At 37.4% G+C, this 12,993-nt stretch overlaps 1 long non-coding RNA gene across 3 annotated transcripts in view; it reads right to left on the reverse strand.

The window, feature by feature from the left end:
- Positions 1-745: 745 nt before the first annotated feature.
- Positions 746-12,993, reverse strand: part of LOC111924861 (uncharacterized) — a 29,325-nt gene continuing 17,077 nt past the window's right edge. For 2 of the 3 annotated variants that reach the window (XR_015286668.1, XR_015286669.1), the window contains exon 6: positions 746-5,340. This is a non-coding gene — a long non-coding RNA (uncharacterized LOC111924861). Of the gene's footprint in view, positions 5,341-5,523; positions 5,639-12,993 lie in introns of all 3 variants that reach the window. The other variant, XR_015286670.1, reaches the window with a different exon arrangement.

Genomic DNA, 12,993 nt, shown 5'->3' on the forward strand with positions numbered 1-12,993 from the left:
AATATGACTCTAATGAAGGAAGGCTGGAGTTGCCATAATGCATGCAGGTGCAATTGCTCCAAATCTCTCTTAAAATCCATTTTCCTGCCAGTGCTCATTCTTCCTTTAAACAGAAGTTAATACTCTGCTGACATTACTGAACTCCATCATGCTCATTATTTCAGGCTAGCATTTAGATCAGGTTTTTGGAGGTGAAAGACCAATTCATTAACTCTATTGTGTCACTCAATGACTTCCTGTGGAGAGATCATAAGTCAGATGGGGGTGTCACTGCTGGAAGATAAAAGACAGCCATAAAGTAGGAAGACAACTGGTATAATTCACAAAAATGAGGAAAAAATTACTCCATAGCCTTTAATTTCTATTCATAGTTCAGATTTTAAGTATGTTATTTAGATAACAGTGCATCTGATATTTTTTTTTTTTTTATGAGTTTCAGATCTGGAATGGAAGAGGTTATTGGTTGGTTATTTGTTTTTTATTTAAAGGAGAAAATTAATACAGGCAAGAAGTAAGACAGTAATCTCAGGGTGGGGGGGGGAAAAAAGTGTGGTTTAAAGATGTACGTGTTGAAATGCCCACATACATTAACTTGTCTTGGCTTAAAGGGAAAAAAAAGAGTGTTTGGAAAATTATTACTTTCTCAAAATGAAAGTATTATGAAATTGTTTCAATTGTTGATAAAGAAATAGGAATCTGAGAGGAATCAAAATCCACTTATTTAATTAAAATAAAACGTCCATACTTTTTTTTAAGGTTAAAGAAAATGTTTATTTTTAGAATATTCTCTGAAAGAAAAATTCTCTCTGAAAGAATTTATAGGACTTTTATGCAAAAAGTAGTTTCCTACTGCTACTACTTATGACTGAACATGAAGTTTCTCAGTTTGCACATGAGAAGTAAACAAGAAAAAAATACTTCTTGTGCCTTTGAGATTTTGTAGAAAATTTTCAAATATGAGACTTTGCCAGTGTAATTAACAACTACTTAATGTGAAGAAGCAGTGTCAAATAAGGAATGTCTTTGCCAGACAGCTTTGTAGGCTCTAATCAGTTTCCCTCTACCTGCTGCTAAATAAAACATCATAGAATCCTAGAATGGTTTGGCTTTGAAGGGACCTTAAAGATCATCTGGTTCCAACCTCTTGCCATTGGCAGGGACACCTTCCACTAGACCAAGGTTGCTCAGAGTCCCATCCAACCTGGCCCTAAACACTCCCAAGGATGGGGCATCCACACCTTCTCTGGGAGAAGCTGGACAACCTGTTCCAGTGCCTTGCCATCCTCACAATAAAGATTTTCTTCCAGAGACATAATCTAAATCTACTCTCTTAGAGTTTAATTTCCCCTTCTCTTATCACTACCAGACCTTGTAAAAATTCCTTCTCCAGATTTCTTACAGGGCCCCTGCAGGCACTGGAAGGCTGCTCTAAGTCTGCCAGAGCTTTCTCTTCTCCAGGCTGAAGAACCCTGAACCTCTCAGCCTTTCCTCATAGGACAATCCTTGGAGATGCTCTCTCCTTGCTAGACTGCAAGAAGCACTGTGGGAGATGTGAGATGGGGATGAAGGAGGGAGGGGTGGGATGCGATTTGTAACAGCATCCAACACCCATGCGCGAAGCATAGGGAAAGAATCCTGGTAGAAAAATGCCAACATAAAAAGATCTAAACATATCACAGCATGTTTGTGTACCTCAGTACCTTTTGATAAACTCCGTCCTTCAGCTGATGGTACTGGGATTTCCAGCAGGTAACACCGGCTGAGGGCTGGGAGCAAACACAAAACCAGCAGCTGTTTATCAGTCACTGCATGAAAAGCAACAGCATCACTCTTAGAACTTTTAAGATCTTGAACTATCAAAAAACCCACATGACTTGGGAAGTCTAATATCTTCTTCAGTTTCTAATGGATTCACAGAATCAGAGAATGGGTCAAGTTGAAAGGGACCACAGTGGGTCATCAGGTCCAACCTCCCTGCTCAAGCAGGCTCATTCTAGAGCACGTTGGCACAGGATTGTGTGCACATGGTTCTTGTGTATGTCTGGTGAGGGAGACTCACAACCTCTCTGGCAATCTGTTTCATTGAATGGTCACTCTCACAGTAAAGAATTTCTACCTCATATTCAGGTGGAAATTTCTGAACATCGGTTTCTGCCCATTGCCTCTTGTCCTATTGCTTGGCATCATTGAGAAGAGTCTGGCCCCATCCTCTTGTCACCTTCCTTTCAGATATTTATATATTGATGAGGTGCTCAAACCCTCTTACTCCAATAAATCCTGGGATTTTTTTTCCTATTTTTCATATTCATTACTGATAAAAATTAGTGCAGTTTCCAAGCTGTTCATAAAAGAAGTAAGTTTTCCTTTCTCCTAGCAAGTTTGGAAACAGCTACCTCCTCTTCCTCCCACCCTGCCCCCATTTCAGCTGACTCTCTTTAATGCTAAAATATTCCTACCTTAAGTGAAAAACCCCTTCTCAGATCCTTTACAAAAGAAAACCACAGTTGAAAGGAAACATAGGAAAAAAGAAATTCTGAACTGGTATCAATCTTACTATTATTAATGTAGTTATTACTATTATTAATGTAGTTATTTATTGGTCAGTCTGGTTCCTCATACTGTGTTATCTAGGAGCATCCTTTGTTCTATTTTTTGTCTGGATTGAAGCACTCTTTGCAAAACCTTTTTTTAAAATTTCAGCAATGTTATCTCTTCTGCCCCTCCTCCCCACACCCTGGAACTTTAAGCTGCACTCATTTGAAATATTTTCTGATATTAACAGACTGGTTGAATTTTTTTTCACCAGGTAGCAGCTCAATAATGGGAAACATAAGAGTCACTTAATATTAAGATAACTGAGAATGATAAACCATTCTCTTCTTGACCTTTTCCACCAAAACATTAGCTTCTGAGTCAGCCTGCTTTGAAGCTACAGAAGCGCTACATATTGTTACGTTTGTTTCTGACTTCAAGCAATTCTTTTTTTCCATTTCCTCCTATTTTTAGCATCTGAAGGCTGAAATTTTATAATATGCTATTGCTCTTTTTTTTTTCCCCAGGAACAAATGTCAGTGCATCAAAAGCTCACCACTTTTAGTATGTGTCACTTGAGATCACTGGGAAAAAAATACTTTGTAAGCCTCCTTATTGAATCATTAACCGTGGGCGCTACTATAAATAGTTTTCACAAAAATTCTGGGATCAGTTATTTCAGCATCACTTCACTGCTAAGTAAAATTCATAAAGACTATCAACACTGAACAAAGGGACAAAAAATCCCAAATTATCCCAAAGTGAAAAGGTATGCAACCAAAACACTTCTCTTGTATGTACCTTTTGTATGTGTTTTGGTATATACCTTGTGGTATCACATCAATTTCTATCAATTATATAGTATTTGCAATGAAAATAACTGTACAAGCTCACATACACATATACTTGAGTTGTTCACGTCCTCTCTCTGTTTAGATGGCAGTCTTAAATCTTCCAGACCTGAAATGCTTTTTGCAGCAATCTAGTTCTCTCAGACAACCATACAAAAGTTGTTTATTAGGAAAAGAACTTTGAATTTCTAGAAAAATGGTTTATACCACCTTTCTGATCTACAGTTATTGAGGCGAGGGGATTGTGGGATCAATGCAAACACATTTGGCAGATACAAAGGCCACAGTAGCTCTCCTGTTGACTCTGGTGTGCTGCCACAGAAATTCACCTTCAGTGTATGCAGATAGTTATGTCACGGTCCTATATCTGTGGCTGTGGACAGGGTCAATCTCATGGCACATATAGCTATGACTCCTTATTAAAGATCTAGAAGAACTCCTATGTTTTCTTGATAATCAATTAACTTTCCTGCCACCTGGCCAGAGGTGTTCACTGTGTGCTCAGAGGCATTCACTGAATTAAATGAATCTCTGGGAGAGGTGTGATAAGCAGAAAGACTTTGATATATTTGGCAGGAACAACCAGTACAGGTTTTCCAGAATGCTGTTCAATTTGCCATTCATCAAGTTTGTATCTAAAGCAACACAGAAATCAAATATATTAAACATCTAAAACAGGACTACTAAATTGCCACCTAGTGGTCTTGTAATGAAGTTAGTATCTCCAGCCTGCTGATCTGGCTGAAAAAATATCAGTGTGAGTTTTGTATTTTAGTCAGGGTCCCAGGATGGGTGTTCACTGATGCCTTGTACATAGCATGACTGGAGCAGAGGGGTGTCAGGGCACAACTTCCAAGCCAATACAAGATAGAACAATTTGGACTGCTGGGTACCAGGGGCAGCTTGTACAGGATGGAAGATACCAAAATATAATTTTGGAGCCAGTCAGCCAGCCTGTGCATAGGCTAAAAAATGCTGCCAGGTAGGAGCCCTAGTCTATCATCTATACTACTTGTTAACTTTTCCTTTCTAACAAAACAAACAAACAAAAATGAGTAATTTGAAATAAAAGTTTTTTTGACTATTAGTAAATTAGTCAGTAATTTTTTTATTTGGAGGCTCAATGAGATCCAGAGAGATGGTTGTGGCCTTTCAGTACCTACAGGGACTATGCAAGAAAACTGGATAGGCACTTCTTACAAGGACAATGGAGTGACAGGAGAAGGAACAACAGGTTTAAACTGAAAGTAGGTTTAGGTGAGATATCAGGAAGAAATTCTCTACTGTGAGGGTGGTAAGGCACTGGAACAAGTTGCCCAGAGAACCTGCTGATGTCCCATCTCTGAAAGTGTCCAGGACTGGATAGGGTTGGGAGCAACCTGGTCTATTGGAAGGTGGCGGGAGAGTTGGAAGTAGATATTTAAGGTCCCTTCTAACCCAAACCATTCTATGATTCTGTGATGATTCCAGAGGAGGAAGCATTTTGCTCTGCTGGGGTGTTCTTCCACCTTCTAGTCTCACTCAGCCTGAGCCATATGTTCATCAGCATGTGCTGTTTACACAGAGCCAAGCAGATGAGAAACAATAAATAAGCACAAGTAGAACAGTAAGTTTTGCAGTTCTGCTTTTGTGATTGGTCTGCCCAGAAGTAACTAAGAGAGGCTAAAAATAATTTGCAACATGATGAACAGCATTAGCAAATTCTTTGGGGATTGATGCGTCCTCAATCATTTTACCAATAATCAGCTGGGGGAGCGCTGCAATGCACATTGACAAAGCTGATGCTCACAGGAGGTGGAGGAGGCAGAGGTCTCTTGTTAGGATGTACCCTGGAGCGGGGGCTGCTGGCTACATCTCTGGGAGGACACATCAGTTGTTTCACAGTTAAGTCAGAGATAAGTCAGTCCATGGCAGCAGAATCCAAGTGATTCATCTTCCTCCTCCATTCTGTCACCTGCTGGGACCTAGCACAGTTAGTAGCTGAAGGAGAAACATCAGCCCTGAGACTGAGAACACTTATTGCAGCTTTATTGAGCTCCTGAGTAGACAAGGTGTCACATGAGTATAGCATTGGTCTGAGGATGCTGCATAAACGGAAAGTTTAACCCTGGCCAAAACACATCCCCCTGCAGATCAATACCTTGATTGAGGTATTGGCAATTCTTGTGCCTTCTCTCCTCTTGGGATGAACTGAGAGCCCTGAAAGCAATGGTCATTGCTTCCCACAGAATATGAGATGAGATAGGTCAGGAAAACTAGATAAAGAAGAGAAAACAAACATGGCTGGGGCAAAGGGTAGGACTTGGGAAGCAATAAAAATAATCAATTGTTGACAGGAATATTGTCTTCCTACACTTTAGATTTTGTGATTAAAGTACAACTCACCATACAGAGCATCATATATAGCTCTATTTTTCCTTTCATATCACTTTTGGCCTGCTTGATGTTAATCTGTTTTAAGCTAAATCTGATTTTTATTTGTGAGCATTTTCCCCCCTTTTTTTTTTTCTTTTATTTATTTATATTTTTTTTTGCATTTACCTGTAATTCTCTTGGTTCACATCATACTTTGTTCTTGTCCAGGGAAACTTGCACTTTGTTTCTCTTTGTTTCACAGATTTGATTTGCATACTGTTTAGTTTTAAACAAATATCTATTGTACTAGTGTCTGACCTCACTCCATTAAGTTAATCATATTTTAGTCAGTGAAGCTCTCTGTAGCTATCTAAACTGATTTCCTTTTTTAGTTTTTTTAAGGCCTCAGCTTCCCTTCCTCTAGTTATTATAGAAGCACAGTAATGGAGGAAGCTGTGAACACACTCCAGACACTGATGTGCCACTAATCCAAACTACCTAGTATAATAAAAAGGCACTCAATTAAAAACTGGTTTGCTCCTTAATGTACTCTAGGTGATTCGATCTTTAAGGAGTATACAGTATAAGGTGAAAGGTAATCAATACAGTACTGTCTGAGAAACTGCAGATTTAGCTGCATACCTGTTGTCAATAAAATTATCCAGGGACAGAATGCCCTATAAATGCAACCAGCTTTTTCAAAAAATAAATGCTCTGCTCCAAACCCGAGAAGCTGGTAAGCTACAAAATAGAATCCACATGACAATTACTCATTTGAACTTTAATGTGTGCCATGGGTTTCTGTTTCCCCTAACCTTTTCTGAGTTAGTCTCTTCAGGGCTTATTAGGATCGCCTTTGACTAAGGGATTTACCATACCATCAATCTGTCACTGTTCTGCTATCCCAGTAGCTTCCTGAGTTTTCATATTCTGCTCAAATTGCCATGCCAAATGTCATCCACATAACTCTGACAGACATGCCTTTGATTTCTGGGGCTTCGTGCCTGCTGTAGGTAATAGTGAGCACCTTCAAATACATCTCTTTAAAAAAATGTTTTGCACTTTTCAGGTAGGAAGTTCTAGATCCTCCTGTCGTCATCCCCACAAAAAAACAGAGTTAATGACTTGGGAATGTGCTAGATGGATCTTTCAGTACATTTTTTACTTGATGATTATACATTTAGAAAATCACTGAAGGCTTTCAGGAGGAAGAAAGCATTATCCAGTGTTACTGTGCCAGCATTGAATAAGAAGAATAACTGTTCAGGTGCCATGCGTAGAGAACATGTAGTGAGAATTTATTTGTGTTGGCTCTGGAATTGGACACTATCTTGTCTTCACCTTAAGGGATATGCAGTGTTTACTCAGCTCAGAGCAGTCAGACTGAGCTTGTGTCTCCCTTAAAATACCTGAAGATGTGCTATAAGGCGCAAGCTATCTACATTTATGGCTCTAGCAGAAAGATACCTTAAGGCTTTTAAAAATGGAAGTACAATCAGGCACTTAAAAGTGGACTGTAGTTTTCTCAGCACAGGTTAAATGACAAAATAGGGCTTTCACAGGAATTTTTTGGAGATCTTAAAAGACATGAACAGGATTTTCACAGTAACAGAACAGTTGTGATCTGAAATAAGATTGTTCTCTGAATAGATGGAATGGTATTCAGTCAAAGGGATGTAAAAGTTGAAGGAAACTGAATGTTGTGGGGTTTTTAAACAATATTAAATCAAAATTTAGAGTGAAACAAGCTTGACCTTTCACAAAGAAAAGTTGCTTTTATTTTATTCATTGTTTATTTTCACTTTGCGTGTGTGTGTCTGTCACCTCCAGGAATAAAAACACTGCAGTCAATTCCCTTCTGCCTTTCTTTATATGGAGCTGGTATTTATAATGAGCCTCCAGTCAGCTCTGTCATGTTAAAATGAACTTTCTGAATTATTGTTGTTCGCCTGATTTCACAATCAGCCCTTTGCAACCCACAACACTGTCACTAGCAATCTAACCAAAGGCAAAAATTTCTTTAATGTCTAGATCAGTTTATGTTGAATAATCTCAACACCTTTCAGCAGCAGTAGTATTTAAATACAGATGGAGTGGAACAAAACAGAATGCCTGGATTTTTAAAAAGCCTCATACATTCATGCTTCTTTTATTCCTGCTGGAATCATGTAAGTTATAAATGCTGGGGGCTCTTTTCATCCTCTTTCTATGTCTTGCTAATACTTGGTGTTTTGCCTTGGGTGTAAAGGTTAAAAACTTTGAAGGCTGATGGTCTTTGCCATAGGAAAGTGACTTCTCCATTAGAAAGCCAGTAGATTTATAAAGCTGTATAAAAATTCCTTATTTAACAACAGGGTCAAGAAAAAGTATCTGTTTTTCTATCACGGATGTCTCCGTTATAATTTTGACAGAAAGAGCAAAAAAAACTACTGTCTTTTGGAACACAGAAGAAATAAAACAGCAAGAGAAAGTACTTTTACTTGCAGCTTGAAGTTCATTTCCAGTTACCACTTAATATATTTTCCTTTACTTTTTCCATTACTATTTTTACTTACAGTTTTTCAAAGAAAGACAGTATCAGGTAGATAGGACTGGGGGGAGGGGGAAGAGGGGGGAAGGGTAGGGGAAGAGATTGCCTATATCCATTCTCTATTCATTATCTTTTCAATCATCTTTTCATCTCCTAAAAAAATTGAAATCTTCACAAGAACACAAGCTAGATTACTCTTCTTCCCATGTGTTTACCTGTTGGGGTAAGAAGTATTTACACCATCTGATCCCAATAACTGTGCTAATAAAAGACTGATATGGATTCACAACAGGTGATATTAAGAAACTGTATCAGTGTATAATGCATTAATAACGTTTGGAAAATAATTAAAAAAATTTCTTATATCTGGCAGCGACAGAACTGTTCAACTTCTATGCTCCAGGTTGAGACAAACTTTGAAAAAATGCTAATGACAGGCCCCTGTGCATATTACCAAGATAAATGTTTTCTTTGATATATAATTCTCCAGGTGCAATAAAGATACACAAGACTAAATTCTGAGTAAGATGCGTGTTTTATTTTTAGTCCTGTGGTGGAGCAATCAGAGTACAATCTGACTTTAACTCTGCTTCAGCACTGGCAGGATTCTCACCTATTCCAAGGGCAGTGGCACTTGCTCACAGCAGGGGTGCAGGAACTTTGTAGCTCTTTGAGGCACTCTCAATAAATTCTCAGTACTAACCTCCGCCACTTGCCAGAAGTTACCACAACTGCAGATCACTAGGAAGGCTCTGTCACTGAGCTAAAAATCGGAGCGGAAGAGACGCTGCACACTCAGCTGTTAATTCCCATTTATCCAGTACTTTAACTTGCCATAAAGCCTGTGCGCCACCAGAGGGCATTCCATGCCTCAATAAACCGCAGATTGGTAAACAATTCGAAAGCAAGGGAAAATAATTCCTCTAATCTTTTTAGGATGCTGGGCATTCCATATTACTAATCAAAACCGTACTACAAAATTAATTGTCCCAAGTGCAGAATCTATCAGGTACTTCTCAACTGCTCTTTCATTCCAGTAGCTCCTTTACTGGGAAAAATAGGAAATTAATTCGTTCTCACTTGTAAACAAAGATGGAAAATAAAGCTATTAGAACTGAAGACATATTTTCCCATCACAACAAATTAATATGAGGAAAAACTTTAGAGCATGTTGATTTGTTGTTTAATTTCTCCTAATGCTTAGCTAACACATTGCAGGCTTTTTTTAGTGAGCCATGTGTTTATGTAGATTTTGCCTTACTAGTGTCAAGTAATACAGAATTATATCAGCTGAGGAGCCAGCCCTTTGCATATTATTAGCTACAGAAGTATGGCACAGCTGGAAGTACATTTGTCCTTTAAAAATTTTATTAGAAAAATATGCTTTCATTTTACAAGTCTGCAATCCTGTATAAGGATTTTGATCATTTTTTCATCTCAAAGAACTTAAAATGTAGACGGTCTCTAAATTGATACTTATAAATTCTAATTTTCTATAAATCAAGCAAAATGAATGCTGTCACTAAAACTAAAAGAAAATGACTGAGGAAAAGACAAAGAAAACAGCATTCCTCATAGTTCTGTGCAGCTTTTCATTGCAATTGGCATAATGTTTGCATTTTTTTTCAAAGCCTGATAATTTTAGCAGCACTTGTCACGATCCCTTAGTTTCACACATGAAAACAACTTTATTGCCCATCTCGAGATAACTTAGTTTTGTATCTCACAAACTCTTTTTTACCAAGTAATGTCTTGCTACTCAGTAATATTATTGCTTTTCTGTTATTCAGGTAAAAATAGGGCCTTCAGGGAAAGCAATACAACAGGAGAGTTCACATACTAATGTATCAATGAATAATTATATGTTTTATGTATTACCAGATACTCTTATAGCTATTTCTTCAGTGTAGCATACTAGCAATTTTCTAAAATATTCTTTAAAAAATAAATGTCAATAAACAATTTAAACAATTATTTTTTTTTATTTTATCTATCAGATAAAGTTTGAAATCATCTAAATTTCTGAAATGCAGTTAAATGAAATATTACTGAATAAACTATGTAAAATATTTTTTACAAAAATACTGAATTATAATTGAGGTCATTGATTGCTCTGTTATGTAAAAAATAAAAAAATCTAAAATGTAAGTTATCAAATAATAAGAATGAAAAGTATTTTCTTCAGCACATATTTTTACACAAGGATGTAAAGAATATAGCAGGCAATGATCTTTACATTATACAAAGCATCCAGCTTTTCGGGTTTGTAGATAAGTACCTAACTTCAGATGTCAGAATGTACACATAATGTAATAATTATTTGTGTGTTTACAAAGCAAGGGTGTGCAGTGACTTAAATCTATTCCTTGGATAGCAGAAGCCCATTGGGTCATTTTCAAAGTGATTTTTGGAATATCATTACAGGATAGGATGCACTCACTTGCCTGTTCATCCAGTGTGAGTTTGCTTCCTTGAATACTGGCATAGCCAATTACCAGCTTATAATAATGTACTATTTCAAGGAACAATGTTTACATGTAAGTCCAGTCCTAAAATTAAAATATTATTTCTTTCTGCTTCAGTGGATCAGAGGAAAAATGCTCTTCCAAGAGAAAGCTAAATGCTCAGAGGCATGTACACAAATGACTCACTTTCTGTACATTTTCCTTCTGGTTGTTTCAGAAGTCAGCAAAACACCTTGTTGGTCACAGATGAGAGAAGTCCTTGTCCAGCTAAGCCTAAAATGATCTCAACTTTCAGCATCATCTAGGCTGGTCTATGAACGGTAAGGACTGTGCTAGGAAGCAAAGGCTAATTTGTCTGAAAAACAGATGTTCTGGTTGACAGAATATATATTAACTGAAAACTACGGGGCAATATTAATTCAAACTCTAAGGTTACTAAGGACAGTATCTAACACAAATAAAAAGTGCTTTGAGTTTAAGAACACTGATTTCTACCCACAAAGCCCCTAAGTCACTAGAACTTGGCTCAAAGCCCATTTCTGGATATGGGCCCAGCAGTCCCTCGCTATGGTGCTATAAAAATGTACACAGGTGCTCTGAAATTTGAGCTATCGAAGTCAAGGAGACTGCTCTCAGGAAGTTGAAAAAACCCTCTTCTGATTCATGTTGGAAAGAAAGGGTGGCAGAAAACTTTCAAAATAGTTTTGCTGACTTTTTTTTTTTTTAATAATGTCAGCTTTTTATCACAAACACAGGGTAACCCAGCTGGGGTGCAAAGGATTAATCTGCCTGACGTGAGCCAGTTTTTAAGTAATAACTTCTGCAGAAATTATAGAGAAGGATTATGGATGCATCCATATCTTAACCAGTAATTAATTAACTGCAAAATTAGGCTGTCTAGCCTAGAAAGGCTAGAAAGGTTAGTTTTAAAAAAATGTTTTGAATTGTTATGGTTACTACATGTTTATTTGATCTATGATTTCTGAATGTGTTTGGGGTGGCTTTGTTTGTCCTTCGTGCAACTTTTTTTTTCTTTTTGAAAATAACAGATAGAAGGGAATTGCTAAGAGTCATCCCAGATTATAGCAAAGCCTGGAAAAAAAGAAATTTAGCCTCAAATCAGAAGGGGGAAAATATTACCCTTATCACTGGTGCAAAGAATAAAAAGAGCAGCTGGAGGGAGTCCAAAAAAAGTGAGGATGGAAGTTGTATGGTCAAGGAAGAGATGCCTCTACAACAACTTGTAAACAAGCACTTTAATCATGTTTGCCATTTCATTAGCATTTGAATAATTCAGATTGAAATATGAAAGATGGTTTTATCTCCCTTCTCTTTTATGCAGGCCCTGGACAGTTTTAAGCAAAACACTTCTCATCTGAATGATGAGGACAACAATAACATTTCTCTGTCTCAAAGGGCTGATTATGAAAATAAATTAGATGCTGAGATGTTAAAGCAATGAGTCCCAGTAAATTAAAAAGAATTTTCAGAACAAAATAACCACATTTACATTATTTTTTAGACACCTTGATTTCAATTTTTTTTTTTTAAATCATAAGCTGTTTGTATGCAAGCAAGGAATTTATGGATGGTTAACCCCAGAAACGTGAAGAACGCTTATTGGTAAACAGCTAGTTGACAGCAGAATAGATAAAGAAGAGACTATTAAATTATTAAATGACCTACACTACAGCTTCTTGTATGCAGTTTTGCAGCTGGAGGAGAAGTGACTGCTAGAATGCTTAGTTTGGTGTCTTCAAAATGTCTACAGTGAGGCTCTGGTTTGAAAAGTGATTATGTAAAAATAGCACTTCCTACTCAGCAGATCTGTTCTTGTATGCTTTAGTAGGGAGCGAGAAAAAAAACCAAACAAAACAAACCACTGCATGTCTTCATTGCTGAGCCACCACATCTCTTGGGGGGGTGGGGGGATGGAAGAAACTGCATTATATTCTAGTTTATGCAACTTCATCAAAATCACCAATTTAAAGCTATAATGTACCTAAGCAAAGCCCATCATTTCAAAACTGTGCCCTTTGAAATCAGACCTGCATAACCTCATTACCTTCAGCTGAATGGAAAATGAATGAAATGAAAGGAAATAAACCCTTCAGATTGAAAAATCATGATTGGATTTCCTCCAGCTTCCTATCATCACCCAAACTAATCAAGCTATTTTCTCCCCAGGTGGAAAATGAAAAGAAAGAGAGGTGATGATGATTCTTTTTTTAAATATTTGGCAGGTAATCTCAGAGTATGG

The sequence above is a fragment of the Cyanistes caeruleus genome, chromosome 1 (assembly GCF_971803275.1).
Source record: "Cyanistes caeruleus chromosome 1, bCyaCae1.hap1.1, whole genome shotgun sequence".
Classification (NCBI taxonomy): Eukaryota; Metazoa; Chordata; class Aves; order Passeriformes; family Paridae; genus Cyanistes; species Cyanistes caeruleus.